Here is a 16,211-nt window from a genome sequence, read left to right on the forward strand (position 1 = left end):
GGGGTGTCCTGTGCTGGGTCAGGGGTTGGACCTGATGGTCTTTGTGGGTCCCTTTTGACTCAGGTTATTCTATGGGTCTCTCCATCATATGCAAATAATTTTCTATAATATTATCAACTAATATTAATTATTTAAATTAAATAATATTAATTTATCATTGATTGTTTAAATTGTTCCATGTAAATGATGTTATTTTTTGTAATTGTTATTTAGATAGCATAAATAATAAGTGAATATTTAAAGAATATATTTGATTGTTAAATCTAATACATTTTAAATTGTTTTGCTGTATGTAGTTATCATGTGGTGCATAATGGTCAGCCAGAGTTATTACTAGATCATAAAGACAAGTGGATGGTGGCCAAGTGATGGCTGCAGAACCTAACAGGAACTTCAGTTAAGGTGTTGATGCTTTAAACTGTGTTTCTGACCACACTCTGTCCTCTCATCTCTTGGGCCATAGGACAGATTTTTCAGTGACTCTCAGAAGCAGTTTAACGTAGTTTGTGTGGGTTTGATAAAACACACGATATCCTTCCATGCAACAGCATTCGCTGACAGCAGAGGAGCGTTACCTACATGTTACTTCTGTTGTTAGGTGGAAAGCTGTAGCAAGGAGGTTGTTAGGGTGGAAAACAGAAAGATACACAGTTGTAGGGGCTTTTTGCAATTGTTTGACCAAAGCCAGATTTCAACCTCTTTTGATTTAAATTAAAAAGTCGATTCATATTTAAGTACCGTGACATGTTTAGGTAATTGTATCTGTAAGTACAGCTATCTATAAAACTATTTGTACTGTGAAGATTGAATCCTGAGGTGAATATTTGCAGACTGAAGTGACTTTTTCTGATCTAGATTAATTAACATGCTATTTCATTTCTAAGGGCATGATTTTTCATCAAAATCCATGTCATTTTACAAGTGTGTTATACTGGTAATAGTGAGTAATAGGAAATTAATTAAGCATTGCTTCTGCCACAAACAAATATTGTACCATATGTTTTTCATTAATACTTCAGTTCCTTCTTTTGCATCTATTAGTTTTACACACTGAAATAAAAGGAGCACTAAATAAAAGGAGTATCTAATGGCATTAATGTTGCCAGTTTTATTTTGAATGGATATTTTGCAACCATTTTAACCTCAATCAAAGAAGCTGTTGCCCCACTCAGCCTAACTTAATTGATGTCACACTGGACAGTAGTGATTCATCCACCGCAACTCTAACGTTTTCATGAACTTAGGTACATAATGCGATAAAGGGTACATTCATGTCATGCAGAGTATTTAATCTGGAAGTTAAAGTGTCTACTCACAAAATAAGACTTAACAACTGACAATTTTTACCTTAAAGGTGCTTCTTTCCTGCTTGCACACACATTGAAATATTTCAAGGGTCTATACCTATACTTTGCAAGACAGACTTCAGAAGACAATTCTTCATCTCTCTGTAAAAAAAAACAGATTCTGAATTGTCTGTCTGAAGCAGAAGAAAGTTTCATTAAGGTATTTCAGAATATTTAAACTTGACAGAAATATTGCTCTCAGTAGAAGCTTTGCCTTGGATTGAAATGGAGTTGTGGTTCAGTCTCTTAAGTCTGCTTTGCACTTTATCCAAACTGGGAAACTGAAGTAAACTGTGGGAAAAAAAACTATTTTTAAGCCAGACTTTGAATTTGTGGTTTGGCATTTTCTTCAAACGTGGAAAACACTCTTTAGGCGACCCATTTCTCCTTTGGCTTTTCTAGTAATGTTTTAAAATCCCTCTCTAACCATCAATTTGTGTCTTCTTATTAAAATAATTGACCTTCATAAAAACATGTTAGTTTCTTTCCTTCTTTCTCTCTTTCCTTTTTTATTCCTTTCTATTGCCAATCATATGTCAAACTGGTGACTATCGCGTCAAATACAATGTATGAATAGTTTCGCATAGTTTATGCTCTGTGGTCTTTTATCAGTGTTTGCTTCCAAGTGAGCATTTTTATATTTGGGCACCAATAAGCATATTATTCATTGCTGAGTTGTATGTAACATGTATGTGGCTTGCTGTCTTTGCTGTCTTTTTTATATTTTTTTTTTCCCTTCTACCCACCTGCCTATATTTAAAAAAAAAAAAAAAAAAGAAAAAAGAAAAAAAAAAAAAGGATTTTTTTAGCAAGGTATTTGATTGATTTTAAAGCAAATTATATGAAAGAAAACTTGTCAAGCAGGTTTCTGAAAGAACTTTGCTGTGAGCTGCATCTGCTAAAACAGTACTAATGAAAGTCTCAAAGTCCCTTTCATTCAGTAATAATGAAATGATGGATTTTAGTTACACATTGTCCATTAAGAAAAAGTCACTTAGCTACTGCTAAATATTTTTTTTAATGCAAAATGTTTTATTATGTCTATAGTGATATTTTTTGTTGAGATGTTACTATGCAAGAGATGCAGCGCAGTTTTCATAAGAGACAATAACCTTTGTGCAGAGTTGGACTGCCAGTTGTAAGCTATTGAACTTGTGTTCAAGAGGGACTGTATTTGAGCTCTACTGAAAAAGGCTCGAAAAGTCACTCCATTCAAACTGATAAAAAGATTTGAGAAGTATGAAGGTCAGAAAGAAAGGAGAACAAAAATGGAAGAGAGGATGCACTATATAAAAACCTATTTCATAAAAAGGACAGGGGAAGGTCCAGATGAAAAATGAAGCTTGTACAATCTTTACATCTGGTAATGTTAGTGAATTACCATCTGATGGTATAAACGGATGAGTCAGAAGCAGGATGATGAAACATTTCAAAATAATGAGTAAAATTTTTCATATACCTAACTGCTGGTTTATCCTGCTGTTGGCACAGTAATTTATACTGAGAGATGGTGATTATGAGAATGGTAATCAAAATTATGAATCATATATGTTTAATCAGACATTTGATGTGAGATGCAAGTTTGCATTGAAATGAAACTCACATTGCAGAGTGGAGTATGACCATTTCTAATCATCACAACATTTCTAAGAGTATGAGCTAATGAGGCACAGTTCTGACCATATGTGGTATGGATTTGCTTGTTGCAATTGAATTCACTGTTACCTTGAAAGACAAGAAAAGCTGTATAGGCTCTCATCTTCTTAAAGTGTTTATGTGGCCTGCAGAAAGTACTGCAACTCTCAAGTTAAAGCATTAAACATAAATTATTCTAATTTAATTAAATGATTACGTTATTGAAAAAGCATCACGTTGGTTTTGTTCACAAAAACATGGTAATGTTGTTATTCAAAAAATACATTTGATCACATTCATGAATAATGTCTTTTTTAGCAGATTTTTGATCTCAAAAAGTGCCAATCTGCCAAAAAGTCCAAGTTATTTTATTGAATTTTCATAATCTAAATTCATGTCAAGATTAAGGTGTTTTTTTGATGGTGAAAGGTCACTTCTATACAGTATGTACCTCTAAATCATTCAAGGAAAAAACCCAAACAAACCCCTATGGGGTACAGTATTTTACTTATGGAACATTTTTGTCCACTATTACATGAGAGGGGCAGGTTAGAGGCTTTCCTTTGACTGATGCAATATTTTGTTTTTCCCATTAAAGAGGCAGTACATTAGAGTGAAGTCTGGGCTACGCATTATATATAGCTATAGTAACGTAATTATTGTTCCTAGAGCAAAATTAGAGTAAATAGTTTGATCCTGGCAGGAAGGAAGTAGATTTGTAGTTTCCAAATTATGAATAATAAAAGATTTATATAAGCTGAAAAAAAGAAACAATTATTTCATTAAAAATTTCTGTAGGGAATTTTCAGATTATCCTGAAGTGTGTTGGTCTATGAAAGTGCTAAGTACTTTATAATACATATTTTATTTGGGATTTCTGTGACATTACATCATATAATCATGGATGCTGGTGATTTTTCTGTTATTATATTTAATAAAACCTGAAGGCTCCAGCACAAAAAACCATGCATTCCTTAAATAGCAGATTAATTGAGACTTGAGTAGCTGTAGTCAATGGTCAGTAGCATCAGGCAATGGCAGTTCACTTGTGCTTGTTTCTTTTTCTTGGTTGGGGTTGTTGTTTGGGCTTTTTTGCGTGTTTAGGTTGTGGTTTCGCTCCAACTGGCAACTAAGCCCTGCACAAGGGGATGTGGGAGAGATTTAGAAGAATAAAAGAGAATACGATTGTAGGTTGAGATAAAGACAATTTATCAGGTAAAGCAGAAGCTGTGCTCCCAAGCAAAGCAAAACAAGGAATTAATTCGCTGTTCTCATGGGCAGGTGTTCAGCCATACCCATGAAAGCCCGGGCCCCGTCACATGCAATGGTTACTGGGGAAAACAAACACTATCACTCTAAACGTCCCACCACTGCCTTCCTCTTTTCCCAGATTTATATTCTGAGCATGACATCAAATGATCTGGAGTATTCCTGTGGTCATTTGGAGTCAGCTGTCCCAGCTGTGTCCCCTCCCCACTTGTTATGCATCCCCAGCCTCCTTGCTGGGGAGAAGCAGAAAAGGCCTTGAAACTGTGAAAGTCCCACTCAGCAATAACAAAAATGTCTCTGTATTACCAACCCTCTGTTCAGCACAAATCCAAAACACAACCCCATATCAACCACTTGGAAGAAAACTAACTCTGCCCCAGCCAAAACCAGCACAGTTTTGTTTTGTTTTGTTTTGTTTTGTTTTGTTGTGTTCTGTTCTGTTTTGTGTTTTGTTTTGTTTTGTTTTCATGTGTATTGGCTTTAAATGGCAACCAAGAGCTACACAGATGTTGGTCAAACTCCTGTGAAGATTCCAATGGGTTTTTAATGTAGGTTATGATATGAAGATGGGGAAAGAAAAAAAAAAAAAAAGCTATTGTTTATACTTAGCTAGAATCTCTGTAAAATACTGTTAGACATTTTCATATATTTTGATTGAAATTTTAAATGAGTGTTTAAGTTCAGGAATCATTGTGTACTTCTTATCTCTGTTCTGTGTATTGTGGAAGTACCAATGTTTCATCACTTTCAGTTATCAGACCATGCTTTCTTAATGTTCACTGCTCCCTGCCAGCCCCCATCCCACTATTCTGCTCACAGAACTATTTTCCCAACTTAGTTCACAATAGTGTGGATGATTTCAGGAGAGGAAGCTCAGTACAACAGACTTTACTCTCCAGTACTGATATTTGCTATGCAAAGTTCAGAGAATCAGAAAATTACTGTTAAAAGTGGTTGAGATATTTCTCTGTAGATAGGAAAGGAGCAATTGTATTAAATGTCATATTTTCTGTTATCGCTTTTCTGAATGTGACAGCACTATAAAATGCTGCCAACATTTGTATGGTACCATAAATGAATCTAACAACTGGCCTTCATCTTCTCGTATAACAAGACATGAATTAAGTATGTTTACAGTTGGCAGAAATCCATTTCAGTGCTGGGGTATAGCACTGGAATTATGTGCTCCCTGGCCCTTTCTCTCCTGCCCTTTAAAGAGCATGATGACAGTCTCACAATTTAAAAGGTATTATATGAAAGAAAATTGTAATCCTTTGTCTTCTGACAGTAGAAGAGAATTACTGACCATTTAAATATGTGCTTTATCCAAATAAGTGATCCATATTTGAGTTTTCACAATGTCTTTTGTGTAGTTTCAGTGTAAAGGAAGAACAGCATGAAAAATAGACTCACACTTTAAAAAATATTATTGAATTATGTTTTAGAGTAAAGGCAAACATCCATTGTTGTCCTTCCTTTCCAACTGTTCCTCTAGTAATTCAAGCCAAAAAGAAAATTAACAATGTAGTGGTAGAAAAATTATTTTTACATTGTTATTCTTGTATGTTTAATGTTGCACCATTGAGCTTGTATTGGCTGAAATAATGAAAATCAGTTTCATTAGGTATTTATTCTACAAGAACTTAAATTAATTAATCTACAAAAATTATGCTACAATTTTCATCAAATGTAGCACAGTTACTGTAAAAAAAATTGGGATGGAATTATGTGTGATTAAAACGTTTGCCACGTATGGCATTATATGAGGAGGTTGGTATAATTTGTGACAAGAAAACAGGTAAAGGTCCATTGAAAACAGCGTTGCACTCTCTGGACCAGTCTGGATGGCTTCTGCTCTACAGAAAGAGAGTGCGAGCAGGATGTGCGGGCAGGATACGCTCCATTTAAAAGTAAAAAGCAGTAATTTGTTGACTGAGGCATGAAGGAAGTAACTAGAATTAGTAATAAGCTTAGGCTGACCACTAACATGCTTCATCACCCCCAATGAGGCCCTTGGGGATGGGTCAGGATCAGCTGCTGCCGCACTTTGGAATGGGACGGTCTGTGACGTTCCTGTATTGCCATGTTTTAGCTTTGTTTTCCCCCTTAGATATTTATACATTTTATCACACCAGTGTTTTTTCTCTTGAATCCTGAGCTGCTTCACAGTTCTTGTCTTCTCTATTTTACCTCCCTCTGCAGTTATACCTTTCATGTCATACTTGACTATAGGCTATGTAGTATGTCATCTTTTCTTCTTGTAAAGTAATGGGTTTCTTAAAAGTCTTAGCCAATGTTGTGCACTAGTCAAAACTAGTATGGAGTAACATAAAAATTAACCCCTCCAGAGAGAAATAGAGATTTATTTTCTAATTTCAGGGAACTGAGCTACAACTTAAACCTGAAGTGGTCTTCATTCCATTGAGCCAATACTAGTCTTAGTGTTAAACTAACAAGGCCTAAAATTTCCTCTTAAGCCTCTAAATGTTAATTCCTGAGTTTTTTCAGCAATTACTCCACTTAACTGCATTTAAAATTATTAATAATACTTTTATTTTGATATGTACTTAATATGTACTGCTGCTTGTTCAAAGATGATGTCCATGTATTTTGGGTTTTTTTTTAGATATACAGTTTGTAGCTCATTTAACTAATAAAAAGGTAACCTTTTTTCCCAAGAGCTAATCTAATTTTTAGAGGCAGGATTCCAAAAATGTTTAATATTCTTGAAGAGTCAGAGAAAAGTAACATGAACATAAACTTAGGTTATAGTAAAAAATGGGTTGATACATTTATAAACAGAGGTTTGCAGTTGGGCTGACCAGGATGAAACTTCTGTTTTGCATGTTTCCCTTCTGATTTCCAGAGTACTATAACAGGGGCAGTGTCTTTTCCTTGTCTTCCATTTTCAACTCTACACGTCTCATCCATTGAGTGTTTCCTCAATACTTCTTAGCATACTCTTCCCTCTCAATTTTGAACCAGTATCAGGAACTGAAAGAAGTGGCTGAAGAAGAAAGGTGATTGGGAAATTAACCACTGAGTTTGTAGGAAGATGCAAAACTCTTCAGTCCCTCATCCAGCCATGACCTGCTTGTCACAGTGTAATGCTCTTGTGTTGACTCTAATGTGTCTGCTTGGGGGGGAGGGGGGCGTGTGAAATTCAAAATGTTTTACGCTCTGCTTTTGGAATCCATCCAGAAATATTTTTCCCTAAGCTTGTAACAAACAGCTGCCAGGACTCCATGAGCCCCTAAACGTCCTTCTCATAAACATTGCACTAATAATGTGCTTGGTCAGTAGTTTCACAGAGGACTCATCCAAGGATATATAGAGAAGAAACCAGGACATGAGTGACATTGTTTGACTTCCTAAAAAAAAAAAAAAAAAAAAAAAAATTGTTTCATCCTTCATTTTCACAGCTGCATCAGCTGATGGGTTGTGAAGGTGAAGTATATACTATAGGTATCTCCAGGATCACCTGTCTTTCCTCTTAATATATTGAGAAGTTTGTTTGCAAGTCTAGAGCTTTTCCTCTCTGTCGTAAACTCATGGCTGGGCAAGCCCGCCCTCTAGACTTACACCTCAGATGCATGTTCCTGAGAAGTTTATAAAGTCATATCAACTTCTAAAACCAAATAAATGTTAGAATTTTCGTTCATGTGAAAATTAACTTCATAACTTCACAAATTCGGTTAACTGAATGCAGGAAGAACAGGGAAACAAACAGGAAGTGAAAAGACTATAAAGAAAGTGCTGTGGACTGAATTGCATGACGTGAACTAGATCAAATTTCATGTGTTTTGGAACAAAATAAATTGTGTATTAGTAGCTTTTGCAAAGAAACTGAACCACATTGGATGATGAAACTTTAAAGAGAACTAAAATCTATTTATTAGTGGCAGATGTAATTCAGTAGGTGGTGCTCTTCCCTCTACAGATCATTTATGAATCAAACATTGAGGCTGTGCTAGAACAATGCCTCATACAACTTGACCCCAGACATGTGTGGTTTTTTAGTTGTTCAATAGACCATGTCACAACAATAACGACAGTAAAAATTAACAGCATGTGTCAGATGAAGTTTACTTTATTCTATGTGTGCATATCTTTCCTTTCCTCCTGCTCCTTCCCCTGAAATGTAAGCATGGACTGGGGCCTGAATTCTCTTAGTCCTGTGCCCCAAAGCAGTTTTGAGCATCTCTGACTCAAGTAACCATGTTCATGTGTTTCTGTCTCATTTGACTAGCAGATTTCTTAATCATAATTAGTCATATTTATTATATTTTCTATTTTCTTCACTGGAGGATCAGCCCTTCTGTCACTATCAAACATCCCTCCCTTGCCTCATTGCCCTTAAAGCCCCTCTTCCACCACCACCACCAAAAAAAAAAAAAAAAAAAAAAAAAGTGGAAGGCCAAAAACTCTCTTAACTCTCTCAGGTATGGATAACAAACTAACAATCTCATAGGTTTTCAAGTAGTCAGTTTTCATCTATACCTTCCTTGCAATGTTTTACCAGTAATAGCCCTTCCAGCACGCTCTTCAGAACCCAAGAAAGCAGGACACTGATGGAGTCTCAGGTCTTTCTATACAATAAGTGCATTGCAAGGAATCCCAGATTTAATTCCAGATACTGGTCTATTGTAATAAATATTCATTCCACCAGTCCTTTCTCAGGCACCTCAACTACTTTTTTATTCTAACACATAGGACATTTATGCTTCATGTAGCTGGAGAGAAGACCTTGGAAGATGACTGTAGAAAGCTGCTCATGGGAATTCCTACTGACACTACTTTGAGTGCTATCACACAGCAGTCAGTCAGCTGTGCTTGGCATCTGGAATCCAAAAGGAATGATCCGCACTTCCAGGTTACATTTTGGAGGTGCCAAATGGGTACCATTGAGTTGTCAGATCTTCTTTGACCTTTCTACGCTATCTATCAACACATAATATTGACTCAAGTTTTTCTGAGTCAAGGTGTAACTTCAAATACAAACACGTGGCAGTATTTGGTGAATTAATAACGTTCCATTCTCATGTATTTTCACTTCTGCTTCAGGGGCTCAGCCACTAGGAGTGACCGAAGTCTCACAGGCTTCTCTGTCAGTGTAATGCAAACTTGTACATGTGAAACTGTATTTCTCTAGGCGAGTGAACACAAGCTTATAGGGACATAACTGTTACAAGAGGACTTAATGTTTCTTCCTGTGAGGCATATGAGTCTAGCTTAAAGTCTTATTTAAATGATGCACAATGAATTTAGGCTGCTACAGCTCTTTGACGTTAAATGAATCCTGTTTATGTACAGTGGTCGTCATAAAAATGTCAACGCTTGCCAGAAAATCATTATAGATTCAATTTTTGTTTGGTAGGAACATTCTTCTGAATTGTTAACATTCATATATCTGTTGACAGTTTTTGATTTTTTAACAATTATTGCATATTTCTTTTTTTTTTTTTAATCATAAGTTCTTTTGTTTTGAATATTGCTAAGATATCGTAGTGTTTCCATTAATGTTTCTTTGAGACTAAATGTATGAAAATGTGGTAAAAGGTAAGTAGGTCTTTAAGCCTGTTTTAAGCTTTTCTTTTGTGTGATATGTGGTACTAATAATGCCCTACAGGAAAATAATCTAAGAACTTCATTATAATAGTGTGTTTCAGAAAGAAAGCATGACAGCTGTATATTATTTCTAATTGAAATTACCAAGCTTCTTAGCACCACGCAAGTGAGTCTTTGAAACAGAAACTATTCAATTTAGATTATATGGATTATAATTAAATCATTTTACATTTACACAGGAACAATTGCCATCTTAGTAAGACCTTTTCACAGAAGACTAATGCCGTATATATTTGCATTTATATAGGTGTATACTTTGGAAATACTTATATTAATCAAAGTTTAATCTTAAAACAGATAAATACAGCAGCACTTTCTCTATGAAAATTTTAGTACTAATGCAGTTCCTGTTCTTGAGATAAAGGAAAGATATTTTTATTCAATATTTTTATTTTTGTCCACAATTTTAAGAGAATGATACTGGGTTATTTGCTTAACTGAATGGTGTGCTCTAGCACAGCTGTAGCAATTACTTGACTGAATTTGTTTTGTGATCTTATTTAAGAAACAAAGGATTTATTTTTATTTGCAAGATAACTGCTAATTTAGGATCCTAGAATCTGAGGTGCATGACTTCAGCACACTTTGTCATTCCACTTTCCATAGACTCAAGTTGCCCTTAATTTCTTTGAAAGTCAGTTTGAAATGCAGGTGCTTATCAACCCTTCAAAAGAGGCCATATATGACTCAAAGCTGTAGGCATTGTCATGTAAAGTTAAGAAATCTTTTACCTTTAACAATAGCCTCTTCCAAGTGGGTGGTGATGAGCTAGTAGTACAGATACTGACACTGTTTCTGCACTGTGGATGAGGAAAAAATTTAAGTCTTCAGGGCTGTCAATCCAGCATGAAATTTAGATATTTTTAAAATTATTATTTTAGCTCTATGAGTCATTCTGTGATACATAAGGATATGTGCAATAAATAGATAATAGGTTAGATCTAGCCAAAGTGTTTCAGTGTGATACTGGAGATGCACTTGTTATGCTTTTTTTTTTTTTTTGTCATTTTATAGCAGTATTTATAGATATATAAAATCAATGATTCAAGTTTAGGTAATTAGATTTCAATTTCTGCTCATTATCTTCATATTAAAAAAAAAAAAAATCCACCAAGAAAATATAACAAGAGTGTGTGGTTGTCATTTCAGACACAGATTCATGTCTCAGTCTGACTCAGTTCCACTCATCATATCTGATCTCCCAAAACAAGTCCTGCAACAGAACTGATAACACATAATGCTGTATGAAAACAGAAGAACTTGTGAAGATCTAAAATTCTCCATAATTCTAGTAGCAGTTTGTTTGCGGCACAAACAAGAATTTTGATTATCATTGATTTAGCCTTAATGAACACAGATGTATTTAGTCATGCAGTCATTAAGCATTCAGATATCTAGCCATAATATTTGATTCAATGATATTGTCAGCATTGATGCTGTGAGTTTAAAATGCTAAACACTGATGAGTATTCTCAGTAGTATGTGGAAAAATTTGCTATTGGTTGGTTGTTGTGGTTTTTTTTTCTTTCCCCAGAGGAATATGTTAAAGAGCAATAATGGAGAATAAACTTGTTGGAGTCCAGGGCATTCCTTTGGTTGCCCTGGAGGGTCAGGGACCTGGGCAGGGGGGTCTGGGACCCCAGCCCAGAGCTCAGAGAGACACTGGCTTTGATTTCAGTCCATGGGAAAAACTTCCTACACTGAGAGAAGGTTTACAGGCCACAAGAATGTGAAAAATAGTAGTTTAGCTTATCACGGAATGAGAAAATAGTAGTTTTAGGTTCCTAGCATAGAAGTGAATGGGGACAAGATGGAGAATCTGGGGCATTGTCTCCTTCTTCTTCTCCTTCTCCTTCCCTCACTCCATTGCTGCATTGACGTGGCACAAAGTAGTTAGTGAGGATTAGGTCAAAGTAAAGATGACCTTTTTAGTAATAGTGATAGACATTGGTAAGAAATAGTGAACAAGAAATACGTAGTAATTAGTATAAAAGATAAGGACAGCCCAGCTCGGGGGGAGATGTGAGGAATCCATGCAGCTGCGAACATCTTGTCGGACTCCGAGAAAATTGTAAAATAAGAAACAATAAACGAAGTATGCAACATTGAAAAATCTAAACCTGAGAACTCCGTCTCTTCCTTCAGCTCGACTCGAAGCTGTGCAAAGGAGCAAGGACCCTAAAACCACCTCAATGTTAGGGTAAGCCCCCGACATAAACTATATTAAATGCTTTTCCCTTACTGTTTAGCACATTGTTTCTATTTCCTGTCATCAGAAAATTGTACCTTGCAAACCTTATTCATGCGCAAATCTTGAAATCTTGTAGTAGTCCTCCACATCTTTTTTAAGCTTCAAAGTTGTTTGTCCGTTGTGTATAAGCATACAATAATACATGATTCCTGTAGATGAGTTAAAATCTAAGCATATACAATCTGACATTCTTAGATTTTAGTGCTGGATTCCTCTACAAATTTAGGAGATTATTTTAGAATAATAATTATAACATCCATTTACCATACTAATCAGTTTAGTATTTATCTTCTGTTACTATGTTGATCATAATTTAAGCTTCCTCTTGATAATGCATTTCTATCCTTTTTTTTAATTTTTCATAATATACTTATGACAACTTGTTATTAATTAAATGTTAAAAACCATGTAGACTTGCCATGTCCTGTCCTACTGTATGTGTCGGGCCTCAGTACCAAAAAACTAATTAATTCCAAACTTCCTAACTTCCTATCGTATCTCTGAGCTGACTTGGTAGGCAGAGTAAGTTTAAAATACAAAATTGGTTTGACTTTCAGTTCACTCTGTAGAGAATTCTTGTCAAGGGAAGGTACATGGTCATTTTAGAAATTCTGAGAGCAAGAGGCGAGGACTTGTGATTTAAGGTTAACACAGAAAAAGCCCATCAAAACAATGAGCGTATTTCTTCTAGGGAAGAGGTTTATGAGTTACCTATCAAGGAATGGTATCTGATATTAATATTGTGTCATAAATGTGTCCTCCAGAAACTATGTAGAAACATCTAATAGGAATGATTATTTCAACAAGTACGAGGGAAATAGAACAAATTAATGGTTTAGCTGTTACACAGGTGTTTATGACATACTCTTTCTTTATGATAGTCTCTGTACTCCCTAATTTCCTGCAACCACATTTCAGAAAAATGGATGAGAAACTCGTATGGTAAAAAAGCTGACACCCTTTATTTTCCCTAGTTTTGCTGTCTTTAGGAGGAAAAACAAATGTGCAATTATATTTTGTCACTGGAATTTCAAGAATTGTATCTGTAAGTTGTGTTATTTATCCCCAAACTGGGTTATAAATTATAAAGAACAGATCTGATCCTGGTTATTTTTATCTTGAATTTTGGTACTGGCAAAGAGAAATTTTCCTTACTGCTGTTGGCTTTTTGTTGTCAAATAACTGGGGATGGTGGTCTTATAATGCAACTGTTTCCAGGGACTGTTGTTCCAGTATTTGTTGGGGCAGTGAGAAAACTTTAATTCAGCTATCCTTGACACAGCAGGACTTTTTGACATCTCAGTCTGTTTTGTTCCTTGAAGGTCTACAGACTCTGCCACCCTATCATTCTAGTTCACATTCTTATTTTCCTGTAGTCTTCCATGACATGAAAAGTCTTGAGACGCTTAATCACCTCTCTTTTGCTCACGGCAATCAATAAAGATTCAGAAAGTGAATATACTGTATTTTTGGGTAATCTGCTTCAGACAACTCTTTCCCACGTGGTATTTAACCAAGATACAGGCCCTATATAGGTGAAGGCATAAGAAACAGAGGAGTTTGACAGTGTTGCTATACTTTGGTGTTAAATCTTATTACTGTTTAAAAGTGAGTTACTTCTCATCTAGTTTATTATATGTGTTTTCATTTAGCCTTTTTCCCCCAAAAGAAGTTTTTATATTCTTATATTTTTATATTCACAATTATATCAATCAAAAGTTCTTTTACATTTGGGTGTTGGATTCAGTCAGGAGTAGGTATTTCTTTTTGCAAAATCAGTAAGATGAAGTTCTGATATAGGATATAAAATGATTCCAACAGAGGAAGGGAAATAGAACCTTTATTTCTATTTGTATGTTGTCTCTGAAGAGTTACTAATATGACCCTCACAATTTTACCTGAGGAGAAATATTCAGCTGGATAAATCAGTAAGTTGTTGAATGTTGATACGTGGCTTGTCTGTATCTAGTGCTCACAAAGTTTTGACTGCAGATCTGAAAAGGTTTCCAGCTCCAGTCTGTTTTCTCTCTCAACGCATTTGTTATTCTGCAGAATGCTAATCTTGAGGTCTTTTTTAGTTTGTGTTGGAGTTGCTCATATAGTTCAGCTGCACCACTATGTTGAAACATTTATAAGAAAAAAAAAGAGGAGAAAACAAAGCCTCAACAAAAAAATTCTAGTAAGAATTTGTTTCTGTGTTCAACTTCCACTGTTGTGTAATCAGTAACAGAAAATGTCTGGAATATTGCAACACCTCCTCGATGTGCATGCACATCATTTTATCCACCCATAACAAATCCGTCAGTAAAGCCGGGGTGATGAGGAATGATTAATTGTAGGAGGTACTGAAGTAAACAGTCATACAAGTAGGAATAATTGTAGAACTCAATTTTTGCATGGATTTCTGGTTGGTTTTGAGACCTTTTATATTTTATGTATGCCTAAAGTACCACCATTGTTTATCTTCTGAAAGGTAAGTGTCATAAAGATTTTTGATTTCCAAAATAAATGCTGTATTTTAAGGATATTTGTGGGCATCATAATAGATCATGCTAAGTGGCTTACGTCACTGACTGCTTTTCAAACTGAAGAAATGTGTGTTTTTTGGAAATTATCTCTGGAGAATAAGTATGTGAATATGGTCAACATATTTCCTGTGTGAGAATACAGCTAACTAGAGACTAAAACCAATTAAAACTGCTTTTGTTGTTGTAATGCGCCTTACTGACTCTGGGTCTCTCTTCTACAAGACCACCAGATCGTGTCTTTCCCTTCTTAAAATCAATTCAGCCTATCTTCAGAAACAAATTTCCCTGAATTTAGTTGACTGTAGATTTGAAAGGACAGCTGTCCTCACTTCTCAGAGTGCAAGCCTGTTACAGAAAATCCACCATCTTAAGGTTCAGAAGTCTTCTTCTGTTTTTATTAAGGAATGCATTAGGGTATGCATATGTGATTTTATGACACTGCCTTTTACATTAAAAGTTCTCTGTATCTTTCTAATTTTAACAAGCCAATACATTTACAGACTGTCTCTTAACCTTCATTTTTCTAGAGTGAATGAACTAAGCATTTTCCAGTTCCTCTTATTAGACTGGATTCTGTTCTTTCAATGATGATCGTGTTATCTTCTGCAGCTTGAATTAATATTCCTTGCACATGCATTGTGATCTACTGAGGTCAGACTAGGTTTTGTATAGTTGCATTAAAAGTGGAACAATTCCAGCTGATTGATTATGATCGTGTTTTCTTGGTTGTCCAGTAACTTCTAGTAGCATTAAACTTTTTCACCTTAGTCCTTCCATATATAGTTTATAAGACTGCACTATTTAATGTAAATCAATTTTACTCAGTGAGTGAAAGACCTTGTATATACTAGTAAATGTCATCCAATTTATTTTCTCCATTTTCAGATATTTAATAAATGCAGATAAAAAAATTACACTTTATAAGCATAAAAAACCCTAGGTATTTTCTTGTTTAAAATATTTGTCAAAGTAGGGTTGGATAATTACCTTCAGTCAAACTACATTTCTTTGTATTACATTTCACATATATCTGCATCTTCTATCTTATGATTTTTTTTCCTGAAAATTCCAAGATGTGCAGTTCTTGGGAGCACTTCTCCCACTGCTTTTGAGTAACTTTAATATTTATTCCGCTATAATAAAATATAATCATATACATATGTATATATGTGTATATATACGTATATGTATATATGTGTATATACATGTATATGTATGTTTATATATACATATGTATATATGTGTGTATATAGATATGTCTGTGCTGGTAAATTGTATAAAAATCTTTGGTCTTTCTTCTTTTCCTCTTTATTTTCCTGAGACCTTGGCTTTTGCTATGCTGAAATTAGAAATTATAGCAATTATCACAAAAGAAAGTTATGGTTTTCCAGCTGAATCTACTTACATTTCTAAAAAGCCTGAATGAAGAGGACTGAATAATCGTATTTCTTGGCATCAAAAGATAATGCAGGATATCCAGACTGAACAGCCCAGCCACTTCAGTGCCAAATATCCCTGCCACTTACATGCCTGATTAATGGAATCTCTGCAAAG

The 16,211-nt window shown here is 35.0% G+C and overlaps 1 protein-coding gene across 3 annotated transcripts in view; it reads left to right on the forward strand.

Annotated features, from left to right (window-relative positions):
* Positions 1-16,211, forward strand: part of LRRC4C (leucine rich repeat containing 4C) — a 508,382-nt gene that overhangs the window by 272,068 nt on the left and 220,103 nt on the right. Inside the window, exon 1 of one of the 3 annotated variants that reach the window (XM_040068324.2) lies at positions 12,064-12,078. The exons of the other annotated variants lie outside the window; for them this stretch is intronic. The gene's annotated coding sequence lies outside the window, so the exon portion shown is untranslated. Of the gene's footprint in view, positions 1-12,063; positions 12,079-16,211 lie in introns of those variants that run through there. 3 annotated transcript variants of the gene reach the window in all.

This window comes from Hirundo rustica, chromosome 6 (genome assembly GCF_015227805.2).
Source record: "Hirundo rustica isolate bHirRus1 chromosome 6, bHirRus1.pri.v3, whole genome shotgun sequence".
NCBI lineage: Eukaryota > Metazoa > Chordata > Aves > Passeriformes > Hirundinidae > Hirundo > Hirundo rustica.